The sequence below is a fragment of the Capsicum annuum genome, chromosome 3, assembly GCF_002878395.1.
Source record: "Capsicum annuum cultivar UCD-10X-F1 chromosome 3, UCD10Xv1.1, whole genome shotgun sequence".
NCBI lineage: Eukaryota > Viridiplantae > Streptophyta > Magnoliopsida > Solanales > Solanaceae > Capsicum > Capsicum annuum.
Window position 1 is genome coordinate 20,488,771 of NC_061113.1, and position 17,273 is coordinate 20,506,043.

The following is a 17,273-nucleotide window of genomic DNA, read 5'->3' on the forward strand; positions in this document are numbered from 1 at the left end:
ATGAGCTGAAGATTTGGAAAAGAGTCGCCATCCAAACATTTGGCCCAAAGCTTTAGAGATCGTGGTTTAGGCACTCCATTGCAAGTAGATCTAAGCATCTGAGGTCCTGAATGTAGATTGTCATTACTATAAGTAGAGAGGAATAGATTGATTAGAAAGACACACCTCCAACCAAGATGTCAGAGTGTGCGTTGGATGAATAGGTACCGTTAACATGGTGATCATATTTGTAGATGGTGAAAGACTTATTGTAGGAAATGAAAGTGATTTGCATGGTATTCATTTGTTTTTTTAAGTTTGAAATTGGAGAGGGGATGCTAAGGGGTGTTTCTTCAGATAGAGCATCAGCATTTAATGCTCTGTCTGCATGGATAATAATATTCATCAAATCCCTTTGGAAAGTATAAGATATTTTAGCCGGCGTGGAAGTAAGAATATCTCGAGGCACCTAACGGGTAATGATGAGCTCGTTGGGATGGGACCCAGCTGAGAGTTCTTTTTTATGATCAACATAAATTAAAGTGGAGGAATTGCTAAAATTAATATTGGAGTTAGAAGTAGTATCATGACTGGCCTTAAAAGTGGGTTCGGGTAAAGGGACTGAGTCCAGAAAGCAACTAGGCTTGAGATTAACACCTAGCCAGTAGAAATGGGCCTATTCATAATAGGCTGGGATGGGAGTCCATTAAAGATAGGCCCAAATCGGTTAGAGGTAATTGTAGAATGGTCCAATTTAGAAGGAGTTTGGGCCTTGGGTATGTGGGCAAAAGTATGCCCAATTAATTTTGAGACCCGAGAGGTCTAGAAGGGTGTTGTTGCTCTAAGGGGGCCAAATCATCATCGATCATAGCCGCCATAGGTTCTGAAGGAGAAGAGTTAAGGGACTTACCTGGCATGGCCTCCCGAGCTTTCTTGCCTTTAATGAGAGATATTACCGCTTTGGAGACATCCTGGAAGTGCTTCGAATTCCTTTTGCGAGCAAACATAACAGTTTTCTACTCTTCTTTGACACCCACCACCAATGTCTTTCGAGAAGTGACAGATTCTGATGTTGAGTGCCCGGTTGTGCCCTTCTTAATGCAATTTTGGGTTGTGTGTCCCAAAAATCCACACGTTGTCTTCATAGAGGAGATGTTGCTTGTGGTTACCAATAGTGATAGATGTTTTAACTGGTTTCCCTTGATCAACTTGGACGCAAATGCAAACGTATCAACCCCAAATGGTGGAGGGGTACATGCATCTACTTTAAGAATTTTTCCAAGTTTTCTTTCCACCCATTTCAATAAGGCTATGTCATATAATTCAGTGGGTAACTGGGGAAGACGAATCCAAATGGCAGTAGAGTTAATTTGGGTCTGACTGGGGGGGGGGGGGGGGGGAATTGGGTTCCCATCGTTTGACCGTTAAGAAGCTTTCTGCGATAAACCAAGGGCCATCATGTTGAACTATCGATTGGCTCTTTGGGTTATCAAATTTTGCCTTAAAAAACAAACCCTAGATCGATAAGAAAGAGGGGTTTTGGGAGCTTCCACAAGTCTTCCAACTTAGTCTTAAGTTACTGTTGAGTGAATTTACTTTCAAAAGTTTTTATTATAACAGAGAACTTCCAAGGTGTATAAAGGCGGTTTCGATCTTCGATTGAAAGATAAACAAGACCGTCTTCCAAATCTTCTAATTCTGCCTCTAAACAGATGCCATCCATAGGATGATCAGAGGAGGAGATTTGATTTGAAGCTATATCTCGGTAAGAGTGTTTGTGTGTCCACAGGTCGGTGAAAAAAGAAAGTGGGAAATATCCTAGAGAAATGGAAAGCAGTTTCAGGAAGATTATTTAGAAAACTTAGAGAGGGATGAGAGCTTCTCTCTAACCCATTTTTCCTTTTCCTAAATTTGGACATTTACCTAGATAAAGTTATTATAGTAGCGCACTAGAGCTTCAGCTATAAGTTTCTTGCAATTTTTGTTCATCTAATATGAAAAAAATAATGCTCATCAAATTGTCAATATGTGGCCTTATAAATAGGAGAGAAGGTAATAACTTATGACTTTAGTTCTTAGGTTTTTTTCTTGTCAATTATATTATTATTCTATCCATGCATTCAATAACGTATTGCAGAAATTAAATTGAAGTCACTTTTCACTTTTTTTTTTTTTTTAGAAGATGTATTGAATGATTCCAGAAAAGTGTTGGTCAGTCTGCTCTGTCATGCCTTGGCTAGTGATAATGTTGGAATAAGGATAAGATAATTAGGTTGGCACTGCCAAACATACCTGTTTGCTTCACCACATTTACAGACACAAAAGGTCATCCTTGTTTCGGCTTTCTTCAGCAATTGTAAATATTACTACTATAATTACATGACCCTACTACATCTAATATAAAATATAGACTAATATATCGATGATCAGTTAACTACATCGTAAAATAATTTGTAGTTGATTTGAGAAAATAGGTAGATTGTCTCAGTTAAAATTGAGGGATGTTCATTGTATATATGAAGTTTAAAAATAGCAACTTGAATTAAACTCGAGTATATTTGATGATGTGAAAAAATTTCTACCCTTAGACCACTCATGTTCTTTAATTAAGTACTTTCATTAATTTTATTTTTACTCTCCAATCATAATTTTTCGCTTCAAAACATATTGTTTATCCATCAATCGTTGCGAAAACATAATTTTTTTTTTTATAATGTTCAAAATATTTTTGTGTAAAAAATAGCGGACGAAACTACATCAATTTAATAAGAAAAATGAATAGCCATAGATTTTCTTCGACTTTCTTTAGAAAAATTAAAATAATTTATTGACAAACTAACGGAGTCCCTCAATTTGTCCACTGATTTTAGTCCCTCAATTTTTTCCAATCGATTTTCCGCATTCTTTTTAAAGTAATGTGAAGTACTGTCAAGATTAATAAATATACTAGTTTAGGTATACGCGTTTTGCACGTGTATCTCACTTTAATAAATTCAAATGTTACACTAAATAGGATATTTGTTTAAATTGATAAAGGTCCGTATAATAATTAAATTCAAAATATTTTGAATATGTAAAGATGGAGAATTTATTTAATTAAACCTAACCTTTACAAAAAAAAAAGTCAAAGCCGATTGGCATTCATCTACCACCTATAAATTATAATAAAATAATATAACAATAGAGATATACTAACTATACAATTAAATATAGCCTTTACATAAAAATTTCCTCAAAATCGGCAAACACTTATCTACCACTTGTAAACTACAATAAAATAACATGATAATAGACATATCAAAATAATACATCTAAATCTAACCTTTACACAAAAAAAATAATTCAAATCGGAGATATCAAAACAGTACAATTAAACTTAATCTTTACCTAAAAAAAATTTTGAAAGCCAGTCGATATTTATCTACCACCTGAAAACTATAAAAAAATAATAAGATAAAAATATCAAAATAATGCAATTAAACCTAGCCTTTACACACAAAAATTCCTCAAAGCTGATCAATGTTCATCTACGATCTGTAAACTACCATTTACGTCCCGTAAACTACCACAAAACAATACAGTAATAGAGATATTAAAACAATACAGTTAAGTCAAACTTTTACCTAAAAAAATTTTTCAAAGTCGATCGACATTCATCGACTACCTGTAAATTAAAATAAAATAATATGATAATGATCACAAAACTCCTGTCTCCAGTAGAAAGGAAAAATGATTTACCTTTACTAAAAATACTAAAGGAATTTTATACCTAAATAAATTATACTACTATCACATATCCCTATTAAAATAAGAAAAGAAAATTGATTTACCTTAACTAAAAAACAGTACACATAATTTATAATTTTTCTAAAAATATAAATTATTAGTTTTTATGTATAAATACTAAAAATACTAAAGGAATTATATACCTAAATAAATTATACTATTATCATGCATCCCTATTAAAATAAGAAAAAAATAATTTAGTTTAACTAAAAATTCATACACGTAATTTATATTTTTTCCAAAAATATAAATTATTAGTAAATATAACCATCATCAAATTTATCACACTTAAAGTTTGCTTATTTGATCAAAATATTTGGGAAGTTAAAATTTTTATCTTTTAAAATCCATGTAGGAAAATTACTTTTCATTGAGAAATTCCAAGTAGAGTATTTTTTTTTAACTTTGTGTGGTTTTTCCATGCATATCCTTTACTTTATGACAGTAATTCTTTGTCAAATATAAGGTACTATCACAATTAGGATTCTTTTAATAATAATAATTTTTTATTTTTTAAAAATATATATTATTAATATTCATGTATAATATAATTTAAAAAATAGTAAAAAGATGATTTTCTCTAAAAGAGAATATTTTAATAAAGGATAAAAAAATTAAATTATTTTTTTAAAGATTTTTATACTTTTAATATATTATAAATATGGATTATAGATATAGATATAGATATAGATATAGATATAAATGTTCCTTCACTTTTCCAAATTTCAAGACCAATTTAATTTATTTTTTCCAACTACCTTTCTTCATTTGGAAGTAGTTTCTTCTCACATGGTTCACTTTGCCAGGACTGTATTGAAAAATGGAAAACTAAAAAACTGACAAGTTAGCTTATGGGTATCAATTGTCATTAGGGTTTGGAGAATATACTATACTATATAAAATGAATGTTTATTTTGGATTATATTGCAAATGATTTATTTTGGACTTTAGGTTGGAATACTCAAAATTGGGCCAAAACAACTAATTAAATGGGACATTGATCCAAAGGTTTCATGGGCATGTGTGACTATTTTCTCTGTCTTTCACCATTATTTTGGTACAAACAAGATAAATCTCAAACAATTTAAAATTTAATTACAGAAAATATATTTATATATTACTATAATTTTAAATTTTAAATCTGTCAAGATATATAATTAACTCTTGATATATTCAATAAAGATATATCTTTTTCTTTGTAAAGATACATAATTAGCTTCATATACATTTTTTTCGATTTTGAAAATCTATCACGATACATAATTAGTTCCATGTCCAACGAAGATACATAATTAGTTGAAATTTCGTAATTACTTTGTAAGAGTGAACATTTGTGTAAATATGATAAGTTAAGACGTATACTTACGATATTTTCCCTTATTTATTTTCACCCTATTACTAATAATTATTCCCACCCAAAGCATTTTTTTTCCCTTCATAGAGCGATCTAATATCAAAATCAATAAATGAAAAAAAAAACCATCATAATGTAATATTTGAAGAAATATTATACTCTTTATGCTATCTCTTGAAGTTTTAACAATAAATTGGTTTAACGATAAATTACATTACGCATTCCTACAACATCGCTCGGCTAAAATATCTTAAACTCTACATATGATCATGTGATATTATTTGCTTTAGGCTAAGTTAGCTCGTGCAGTAATTTTTTTTTTTTTTTCAAAAGGCTTCTTATAATTGTTGAGCCTATACTTACGCCTTATATGTGATCTTATATTATTGAGCTATGATTATGTAGAGATTAATTGTGTGTGTCATCCACACCAATCAAGTATTCATCTCCACCAAAGCCGGTGCTTATATTTTGTGTGTTTTCAAGCTACATGTAAAAATAGTAAACACAGTCATATATGGGCAAAGACATTAATCATTGGATCTCATATTATCTCCATACGTATCTTACTGAATCATTAGATCTCGAATTATTTTATTAGGAGTCATTATAAGTATAATTTAATTGATTTTATGCATTAAGGTATGTCTTCCGTACCCAAAAAGAAATATTATTATTGAGGTATCGTATGTGTCTTTGATTATATTAGGGGAACAATCATGAGATCTTAGCAGTGGAAGCTAAGTTATTGTATTTGTCCAATACATATTAGCCTACGTGTTTGAACTTTAAAAAAAGTACGTACTTAAAGTATGATCTTGCATGTTATTAATATAGTCTGCTGGTGCACATTCAATTATTAAATTGATGTCTTTCCTTCTAAGTGATATATTCGATTCAATTCTAACATTTTCCATTTCATATGTATCAATAACAAAGTAGTTCAACAACTTAAGTGCGAGTTAAGTTATTCTTCCTATTTGAAAGGCTTTTGCAAAAATGTTAGCCAAACTAATTCGAAGTAAATAATTATTTATTTATTTGCATTTAATTATTTATGTAAACTTAGTAAGGCTTGTGTTAGTTATGTTTGAATTTTTCTTATAGTGTGTTTGGTTTAGTGTATTAAAATAACATGAATTGCATAATTTCAAAAAGAAAATTATGTTTTTACAAAAATACCTTTCATAAATATGATGAAATGATGTTGAAAAGGTTCTGAGGGACAATTGTAACTTTAACCATACTAATGCATGTGTATGATGAAAAATGTATCAAACAAGATATTAGTAATATGCAAAACTAATGAAACTAATGCATGCATAGTTTTAAAAAAAAAAAAAAAAAAAAACTCTACCATGATAACTTTACATGTTAAAGTCCATTTTGCAGAACATCAATTGGGCCGGCCCAATCCTTAAATTGATTCAGGAAATTCTGAGGTCCAAATAACCCAAGCCCATGGCAATAATGGGCCCATATTTTTTCAATCTTTTGGTAAATTGAAGGATAAATTACACAAAACTCAAACTTAAGAGACTATATTATCCAATATCCTTTACCTTTTTAAAGTTTACATAAAATATCGATTTTCAACTTTACTCTTGATACATATCAACAAAACTCACATCCTATTTTTACTCCACCATTAACTCATGCAAGATAATTTTTTCAAAGATTTCCTTCCCTAAAATATCTCCCAAATTATAATCAATTAAAACATCTTCCATCTCCAAGCCATTTTTTTTTTCAAAAATTTACTTCCCTAAAATCTCTCCCAAATTATCATTAGTTAAAACATCTTCCATTTCCATTACCCCATCTTCTTCAAAGTACTACATTAAATTATAAAAAATTTCAATTATTTTAAAAAGGTGAGTTAATTGTTTAAATGGATTTTAAGTTAATATTAAACAACGCAGATACATATAAAAAAATATTAATTTTTGTTAATTCAACGCAGATACAAGTTGTGCATGGATTTTGTTAATCCGCTTGATATATATATATATATATTAATTTTCTGAATATTTTATAGTGTAACGGCGATTCATATGAATGATACTTTTGTTATCATTATATGGGTGATACATTTGTTGACAATGTATGAGTGATACATTTTGCTGTTAAATTATTGGAGATACATTTTATTGACAATGTATGAGTGATGCATTTGCGGTCGGATTATTAGTGATACATATGTCCTAAATGTTTCTATATCTATTATATTTTTTGATTCATTTATAAATGGGTGATACATTTAACATAAGAATAAATGAATCATCTTTTAAATTATATTTTTCTGAGTACATTTATTTCAACTATAAAAATGTATCACTACTATAACAGATAACCTCTTAAAACTAATGCAGACAATATTAATATGAATCACAAACTTTCATAAACATTTAATAAGAATAATATAAAAATCATAGAAATACAACCAAATGTATCACACATATTTTAGATGTATCACATAGTAATTCTCCGCCACCAAATAATAATTCAAAGAATAATTTAGATTTCAGATGTATCACGTATTCAAATAATAATTCCTCTTCCCCTCTTTCTCTTCTTCATTCACTTCCGTCGATGACGTCGTACTAGTCTGCAACTCCGTGATTGCCCTGTTGCTACATAACTTGAGAAGGAACACTTACTTCTAAATCGGACTTACGAGAATCTGCGTCAGCGGTCAGATGTTATCGATTCTGACGTCGGTGTTCCAGGTGGACGAAAGTGGTAACGACTGGATAATTATTGATTCCGGTACAGCGGTGACTCAGTTACAGAGAAGTGCTGAAGATGTTAGCAAGCAAATGTTCGTTATTGGTAATTCTATGAATGGGATTATGGGAGGACCACAAACAAAGACATCAGAATGCAAATTAACGAATCTCACAGATTGATTGAGAATTTCAAATTGGAAACAATGATTTTGCAATTACAGGTTGTCATGACTGGTATACTGATAGAAATATTGCCACAATTTTGGATTAACTTCAAATAAAATTTGAAGCACAAATATTTATAAGCAGCTAAGTGAAACACATCATTATAGAACATATCAACAAAAAAACAATTAATTTTGTCAAAAGGAAGAAAATCACTGACAAAAACCATCTTCATGGATTAAATATAGTGAGTTGCGGTACGACGGCAAAATTATCATCCGACGGCAAAATTATGTCGTTGTACTCGATGAATTACCTGATACCGGTGAGTTCGGCAAAAAACTTTTAACAAATGTATTACACGAAAGAAGGAAGAAACTCAATTTGACTCGATTGTTAGCTAGAAATTTGAAAGTTAATTGGGGGTATTGCAAATTTTGTGAATCTCATTAATTCATTGTGTAATTGATTGTGCGTGATTTGCTCCATATAATAAAAGAGAATCTGTTAGTTCCTTAAATAAATATCTAATCAGTTTCAAATGTATCACTTTTTATATGTATCACCTTATAACATATGTATCACGATTTTAAAAAAACTGGGATAAGATATAATTAACCAAGTAAGTGAGATAAAATGTAATATCACTTAAAGTCAGGAATTTATGTAAGTTACCCTAAATTGAATTACGTCCATTTGAGCCGATGGTCAAAGTTTAGTTTAGTCACCGTTAAATATATGGAAAGCAGTTGATTTTAATTTGAAAATTAAATTTGGACAAAATATTTAGTTAAAATACGAAATACTCCAATTGATGTTTGAGGTTAAAGCATGGCAAGTCCAACTTCTAATTGATTCACGAAGTTTAAATACATTAACAATCTCTCGTTGTTTGGTTAACTCAAAAAAAAAAAAAAAAGATGAAATAAAAATTTTATCCTTCAAAAGATAAAAGGATAACTAAAATACACTTTCAAATAACATGATAATGTGACAGCTAAAATATGTAAATTATGTGATTTTGTAGATGTTACGTAATTCATTTCAAATGCTTCTATCAAACTAATTTTTTGAGGTAGTGATACGAACTGTGCATGTTTATCCTCCCCAAACTCCACTCAGTGAGAATATACTCACCAAATTAAAGATCTCTGATTCCTCTTTCCAATGCAACAAATCGTTCCTCAATCCGAATTTGGAGTAAAAAGTTTTGACTGTTTTACTGAACATTGTCCGGGCTGAAGCGGGATTTCGCTGTAGCGAAAATTCTTATGGTATTTAAATCAGTTTCAGCCGTATTTTAAGTCTAAAAAACTCAAATTTCATTCCCCAACCCTAGAGAGGTGATTTCCCAAGGCTTAAGGTGAAATTCCTTCATTGAGGTAAGTTTTTCCATTATTTTCTTCGTCTTTTAATCCTTTAACATCTTAGAATCCTTAGGAAGACCTTTAATGGTGGAATTCTTTTGGAAAATACTCATGGGTGTTTTTAATATGACGTAGAGCTGATCTCAAACTGTAAATTAAAGATTCCTAACATGAATTTCATAAACTAGACTATGAATTTTAATGGTTATGAGCCTTGAATTTCGTAAAGATGAGACCTTTAGCATAAAAACTTCATTAATGGAGATGAGCTAAGCTTGAGAGAGCTAATTAATGGCTAACTGACCTTGGAGAATGATATAGACCTTGAATTAAGGGTAGAATTAGTGGGTCTGAATACCCAAGATATTTGTCAGAAGAGTAAATATTTAATTACTCTTCTAATTGTTTGATTTTTGGATGATTGATTGTTCCAAGGTATGAAAGAAAGGAAACAACCTCCCTGTTGCAGCTTGCTTCTTCCAAAATCTTGGCGTCCAAGTAGGCTAGGTTTAATGAGTAGAAGATTGTGTTATTTTATATTTTCATAATTTAGAATTGATGGGAGAAAGCATGTCTAGGCCCGCGGACATAGAGTTGAGGTGGATATAGACACGAGTACTTATCTTTAATCCCCAAAACTATATTATTGATTGATTATGTGATATTTATGACATTATGTGTTATGTGTCCGAAAAAAGATTGTTGTAAATATGAACATGATTGTTTTTTTAGTTGTTCTAGTAATGAACCTAATTGAGTTGTAAAAGTATTAGGTTGTATGTATTGTGTAATAATAGGATGAGAAAAATTATGCTAAGATGAATATTGATGAGCATAGTAATATCTAAGGGATAGATGACTTGAATTAGTGTGATGATTGTATTATGTGGAAAGCGGTAGAGGATAATGATACACATGAATGTGCTAGTTATAGGTGGTGATGTTAGAATCCAAGTTGCGATATTTAAGAAGGTAATGATATTTCAATAACTAATGAGTAATTAAGGCTCCAATAGTGACTTGTATGCGTAAGAATTAAATTGTGATTTATTTTATGATATTCTTGTTTTGATATTGATAAAAATACTATACCTATTGGATGCCCATGAGAGGCTAAATTGTTGATGCTGATGTTTTATTGAATTGTGCCTATGAGTGGCTTGTTTGATAATGATAACTCCTAAAAGTAATGCTATGAATACTTGTTGATTGATATTCGGACAAACTTGAAATTGTTGATGCGTGTATAAATGATTATTGAAAACTTACTTGATGGAATTGTCTTATGACTTTAAGTGTACTTGTAAACTTGGTACAATGTTGTATGTTGTGAGGTTGTGTAAATTTGATATTGATAATACTTATTTATGGTGGATCGGGTACCACGCTGGTACGAATATGTATATGTTGGATCGGGTACCACGCCGGTACGAATATGTATATGTTAGATCCGGTACCACGCCAGTACGGATATGTATATGTTGGATCGGGTACCACGCCGGTACGGTACGTGAACATAGATTGTTCCTTGCACTATTTGGGTAAAAATAAGTCCCATAGCATGTGTGTACATATTTGTGTTAACTCTGTGGATGTTTACAGCATGATTGATACTCTTGATGGTTATGTGGCTTGTTTGTGAGCACTGTTGATCTGTTATTATTGTATTGTTAATTCATAGGGTATTTGATTGTGTGATATGTATTTGAAAAACTGAAACTTTGTACTTAATTATACGTTGGTTGACTTCATTTATACGTGTTTTAATGGTAGCTTACCAGAATGACTAGTTATCATTCTTTAATATTATAATAAAGCATTTGATTGTTAGCCTGAGAATTTAGTGTGGGTTGTCTATAATTACAGGTTTGTTCTTGTGAATATGAGTAATGGAAAAGATAAGCTGAATAAGGAGGAATAATGTTGTATTAGCGTTGGATTGTGGTTGATGGTGTGAATTAATGAGGCTAGAGTACGTTAGTAGCGAATATAATATTAATGGAGTTAGGAGAGTAATGGGATGATGTAACTTATATAGGTAAAGTAATAATGTTATTGCAGCCTCGGTTGAATTATATTCCATTCAAGATGTCATGATTTATTTTCCTTAATTCTATTTATGATTATATGAACTAACACGGTCGGCCGATGATGCCTACCAGAACATATGATTTTACTGACCCTACTCTTTTACATTCCTTCTTAGAGTGTAGACTGAATGCGGGTTAGTTTGCAGTTACTAGATGGATGAAGATATTCAGCACTAACTTCTGCACTTTCTTCCTGGCAGATGTTAGAGTCTTTGTATTATTTATTTTATTGTAAGCCTATGCTGCAGTAGATAGCTCTTGTACATGTCTGACCAAGTTTTGCGATAGTGAAGGGCATTTGTAAGAAGTTTTTGAAAAAGTTTATTTATTAGTATTTAATTTACTTTATTATATTTATTCCAATATTTTCTTAAAAACAAAAGTCTTCCGCATATTTTTAGTTCCTAGCTACTTAGAATAGCGTAGGTGCCCGCATAAGTCACATTTGTCATTTTCTGAAAAATGATTTCCCTTGATCCACTAGGGAAGTCATTTTCCCTCAAATAGAGGAAAATGAGTAATTTTGGAAAATGTTTTTCCAATATTTTACTACAATCAAACAAGAAAAAATAGAAAAACATTTTCTATCATACCAAACACACCCTAATTGACGTAAACATTCGCTCAATTAATTCAAATTTCGAAAAAAGAAATGCTTTCTTAATTTTTTTCGTATTTTAACTAGTGGTATTTTTATTAATAAATAACATTAACAATGGATAAGTACTGAATAATTTTAAAATGCTGTGCAAAAAAAAAAAATAGATATTTGTCAATTTTCCCTTTGAAGTTTGGGTATCGTTTTCTCACCGACAACACTTCCTCTATCAATTGGATGATGAGGAATTATAAGAAATTCTTCATGTTAGCAGGGAGCCTCTATTTGAATTGACTAATAATTAGATAATTATATTTTACTATAATTAATTTGATTCAATATTATATGAACGATTTCATTTCATTTTTTTTTTTCACAAGGATTTTTAAATCACATGATGGTTTATTTGGATGTAAACTTGTTTAATACGTAGTTTTAAATTTCAAAAAGTGTCCAAATGAATATATTTCCATGTTTCGCTTGATTTAATTTGACATCAAATAAGTAATTAACTTTTTTGATAGCAAAGACCAAGTGCATAACGAATAATTGGATGCGTCAAATTTATTTTATAATTTTAGCTTTCACAAACATAATAGGATTACAAGCCATCCTTTGTGGAAAAATAAAGTAAAGTGACTTATATGAATAAATCAATTTTTTGAAATTTTGCATGGAATTTATATAAAAAGAATAATAGTACAAAAATAATACTATCAGTATTAATTAATACATTAAAAAAATTAAATTAACTTTTAAAAAAAATGATTTATCCTTATCCGTTGATGTAGGGACATAGGAACTGATTCCATTTGACCGTTTGGTGAGGGATGAAGCTCAAGTATCATTAAGGGTGTGTTTGGCATGAAGGAAAATGTTTTAATGAAATGTATTTTCTTCAAAAAGACGTGAATGATTTACATATCGTATAGTGTTCAATAAGATATAATCTAGTAAAATATTATTTGGGGTGGGATGGGGTACGGCGTGAAGATTTAGGGGTGACTAAGGGTAGGATAGTCAAGGGGGTGCTTTTAGCATATAATTTTTTTTATTTTATTTTTCATTCGATGTTCGATACTTATATTAGAGTCCGATTAATTTGAATTTGCATCACGTAGGGTCCCATTCGGAGGAAAGCGCTCCCTATCAAGAATTTTTTCATATCTAGAACTCAAATTCGAAACCTCTAATTTAGGGAGGAACAACCTCATTCACTGCCCCACATCCTTTGGTGGTAGCATATAATATCTTACTTATGATGCAATTAGCATATAATTTTTTAACATTTAAAATTTGATATAGAAAATAAATAATGCACTATAATTTAGTTCTAGAAATTATGTATTGAACTCTCGGTAAGTAAACATGCATAAGAGTTTAAAGGTGAAACCAATAGTGAAATTTACACTAATCAACAATAATATTAATGGACAAATTTTTAGCTAATTGAATTATGACGAAGTGCACGTTGCATTTCTCTTTAATTATTTTCATATGAGAATTTTGAAATGGTAAAAAAAAATTTGGATACGAGATAAATGTGAGATATAAATTTTATCACAAATTTAATCACATTATATTTAATTTTATCTTATCAATTTAAAATTATTTTATTTCTCCTCTTAAAACAAAAAAAAAATAATACGATAGTTTAGTATGGGTACCGGACGATCCCTAATAACATGGTAATGTGTACTTGCGCGTTTCAAGGTTAGTTAAGTTTCTAAATATACTCTTTTATTTTTTAAAAAATAAATCACCCATTGATTTCATCAAAATCTTTTATATGTATATGAGTCAGCTCAAATATTGCCACGTGGAATACTCCGCCGACAAAATTCAAAACAAGCTACATACCTATAACTGATAAGAACTCATAGTGAAGCTGCACCAACCTAACTGCATTGACCAATTTGCCCTTTTCTTTAATTTGCCAAAAACCATCAAAATCAATTTCACTTTCATAGAAATTAGAATCAGATATAGGAAAAGAAAAAATGGCTTATATAGTACAATTGATTTTAATTAGGTAGTGGCAAAATTGAAATAACATAATTAGGCTAGGAAAAAGTACTTTCATCTATTGACTTTAATAAAGTTAGAGATGAGTCTTGTTATGAAAGTCACTAGCCAAATCAATTATCAAAAAAATTACTCTTAATATGTTTCATTTAGATTGGGAAAGACATAAAGTGGTGTTTAAAATCAAGAAAATAAATATTGACTTTTAAAAAAAAAATAAAAAATAAGAGAAGTAAAAGATGATTAACGGTGTATTCGGTATGGAGAAAATATTTTCTAAAAAAATAAGTTAATTTTTTAATATTTATTGTGCAAGTAGGAAAATATTTCCTAAAAGTATTTGAATATATTTAACACAAAATAAAGAGAACAAATAAGATAAAGAGAGTGCGGTAATAAAAAATTTTGAAAAGCAAATTTAAAAAATTTAAAAGGTTTTTTTTGGAGGGTTGGTTGGGGAGGCTAGGTAGGGGTGGGGGTTGCTGTAGGTGTGGGGTAAGAAATTTTTAAGTTCATTGTGAACACTCAAAGGGATGAAGGGATAGGAATGAGAAAATATTGATTGGTGTAACTATAAGAAAAAAACTGTTTTTTTTCTATAAACAAAAGTGATTTTATTTCTAAATTGAAATGCAATGGGAATTTGTAAGCTTATATATGTTGTTTTGTTACCTTTAAGTTGATTGCATGGGTTATATTATTAATTTTTATTTTGTCCAACATTATAATTAGCGATATGATTGCTGGAAATTTATATGACCGATTTCAATTAAAGTTTCAAATTAGTTTTAAAAATTACAATCACGAAATATTTTTTTTCCACCGGAAAAATGAATAAACAAAAATTGATGATAACATCCGTGAAGAAAATGATATAACTATAATTTTTTATAATTTGACAACAAAAACTTTTTTATTTTAGATCATCTATAATTTACTTTTAACTTTTCACTCTGCGATAAAAATATGTGCAATAAACATGAATAATTGTATTTATTAACAATATTATAAATCAAAATCTCATGCTATATGAGTTATTGCAACCATTAAATATCAATCAACTTTCTATCTTGTTTGAATAAATAAATTATTATTACAAATCATCATATTAATTTTGAAGCTATTGCAACCATTAAATACCAATCAACTTTCTATCTTGTTTGAATAAATAAATTATTATTACAAATCATCATATTAATTTTGAGAATACACATTAGAAACATCTCTTGACTTAGACCTAAATACAATACATTAGAATTAAATTTTAAATTCACAAGCTTTCCAACTTATTTTAAGTCTATTAATCCTCCTCTTATCATCATTTTTATTTTTACATTTATCTAGGGGGCAAAAACTAATTAGACTCATGACACAATGATTTAATTTCATTCAACTAATATAAACAAAAATATTTGAAAACATAAATTCAATGAGTGATTAATACAGATTACGGTGGAGTGGTAATTGGTAATACTTCTTCATTCTTAATGAGAAACTTTAAATTCGAGCCTTAATATGAAACTTTTTTATGCAAATACTGATTTAGAGCCTGACAGGATTTTAAAAAATATTTTTTTAGCTTAAGTGATTAAAAGTTTAAAATAAGTGCTTTTAAATTAAACAGATAAGTATTTGAATAGAAGTGATGAAACTGAAAAAAAATTATTGATGTGTTTGGTAAATAAGTGTTGTCAATCACTTTTTTGTTGTCAAAACGACTTAAATATCCTTAAAGTTGTTAACACATAATAACGTGAATTATTTATGATTTTTAATTCTAATACTTCAAAAATAATTTCTATTTAAATACACTTTCAACGTAAAGTGGTTATGACAGGTCAATTTATAAATATAAGTTACTTTTTTATTTTTAAATATTAAAAAATAAAAATTTAAAATTTTGTTTTATATAAATATAGTATTATATTGTAATATCGCAAGCTTATAAACAACAAAAAAAAATTAGGAATGAAATAAACTATTAAAAAGAATCAATTTTTAAAATTTAAATAACATGCAGAGATTCTATATGAACAGATAAAGAAGAACTTACCACAAGCTCGATTTGACAATAAAATTTTTGAGTGTTTTCTTATGTAATGATGGATTCCCTGAAAATAAAGGAGAAAGATGAAGAGAAAACTGGTGGAAAAAGATGGAAAAAAAAAACGACAAAAAGAAAGAGAAAGAAAAATCAATAAGGGCTACAAAGTTTAGGGTATTGTTGAAATTGGAAGAAAATATAAGGGATAAAAAGGTAAATGTTTTGATCAAACCTAAAAAAAAATTAATTTTAAAAGTAAAAAGCTGGGTATCCAGTTTCTCAATTTTTGTTTTTAAATTCACTTTTAGCTTTTTTAAGCTCTTTTTAATTTTACCAAACACCTAAAAAAAATAACTAAAATCTAGTTTGACCAGATTTTAATCCTATCCAAATACCCTCTTAGAGCCCGTTTGGATAGGATTAAAAAAATCACTTTTTAGCTTAAGTGATTAAAAGCTTAAAATAAGTGCTTTTAAATTAAGCAGATAAGTATTTGAATACAAGTGTTGAAACTGAAAAAAATTTATTGATGTTTTGGTAAATAAGTGTTGTCAATCACTTTTTTGTTGTCAAACTTACTTAAATATCCTTAAAGTTGTTAACACATAATCACGTGAATTATTTATGATTTTTAATTCTAATACTTCAAAAATAATTTTTAAATATACTTTCAACGTAAAGTGATTATGCCAGGTCAATTTATAAACATAAGTTGCTTTTTTATTTTTAAATATTAAAAAATAAAAATTTTAAGATATTTTTTAGATAAATATAGTATTATATTGTAATATTGTAAGCTTGTAAACAATAAAATATTTTTAGGAATGAAACAAACTATTAAAAAGAATCAATTTTTAAATTTAAATATCATGCAGAGATTTTATATGAACGGATAGAGAAGAACTTACCACAAGCTTGATTTGACAATAAAATTTTTGAGAGAAAATAAAGGAGAAAAGTGAAGAAAAAACTGGAGGGAAAAGATGAAAAAGAGCGGCAAAAAAAAAATAAAGAAAAATCAAGGGCTACAAAGTTTAGGATATTGTTGGAATTAGAAAAAAATATAAGGGATAAAAAGGTAAATGTTTTGATCAAATCTAAAGAAATTTTAATCTAAAAAATAAAAAATTAGGGGT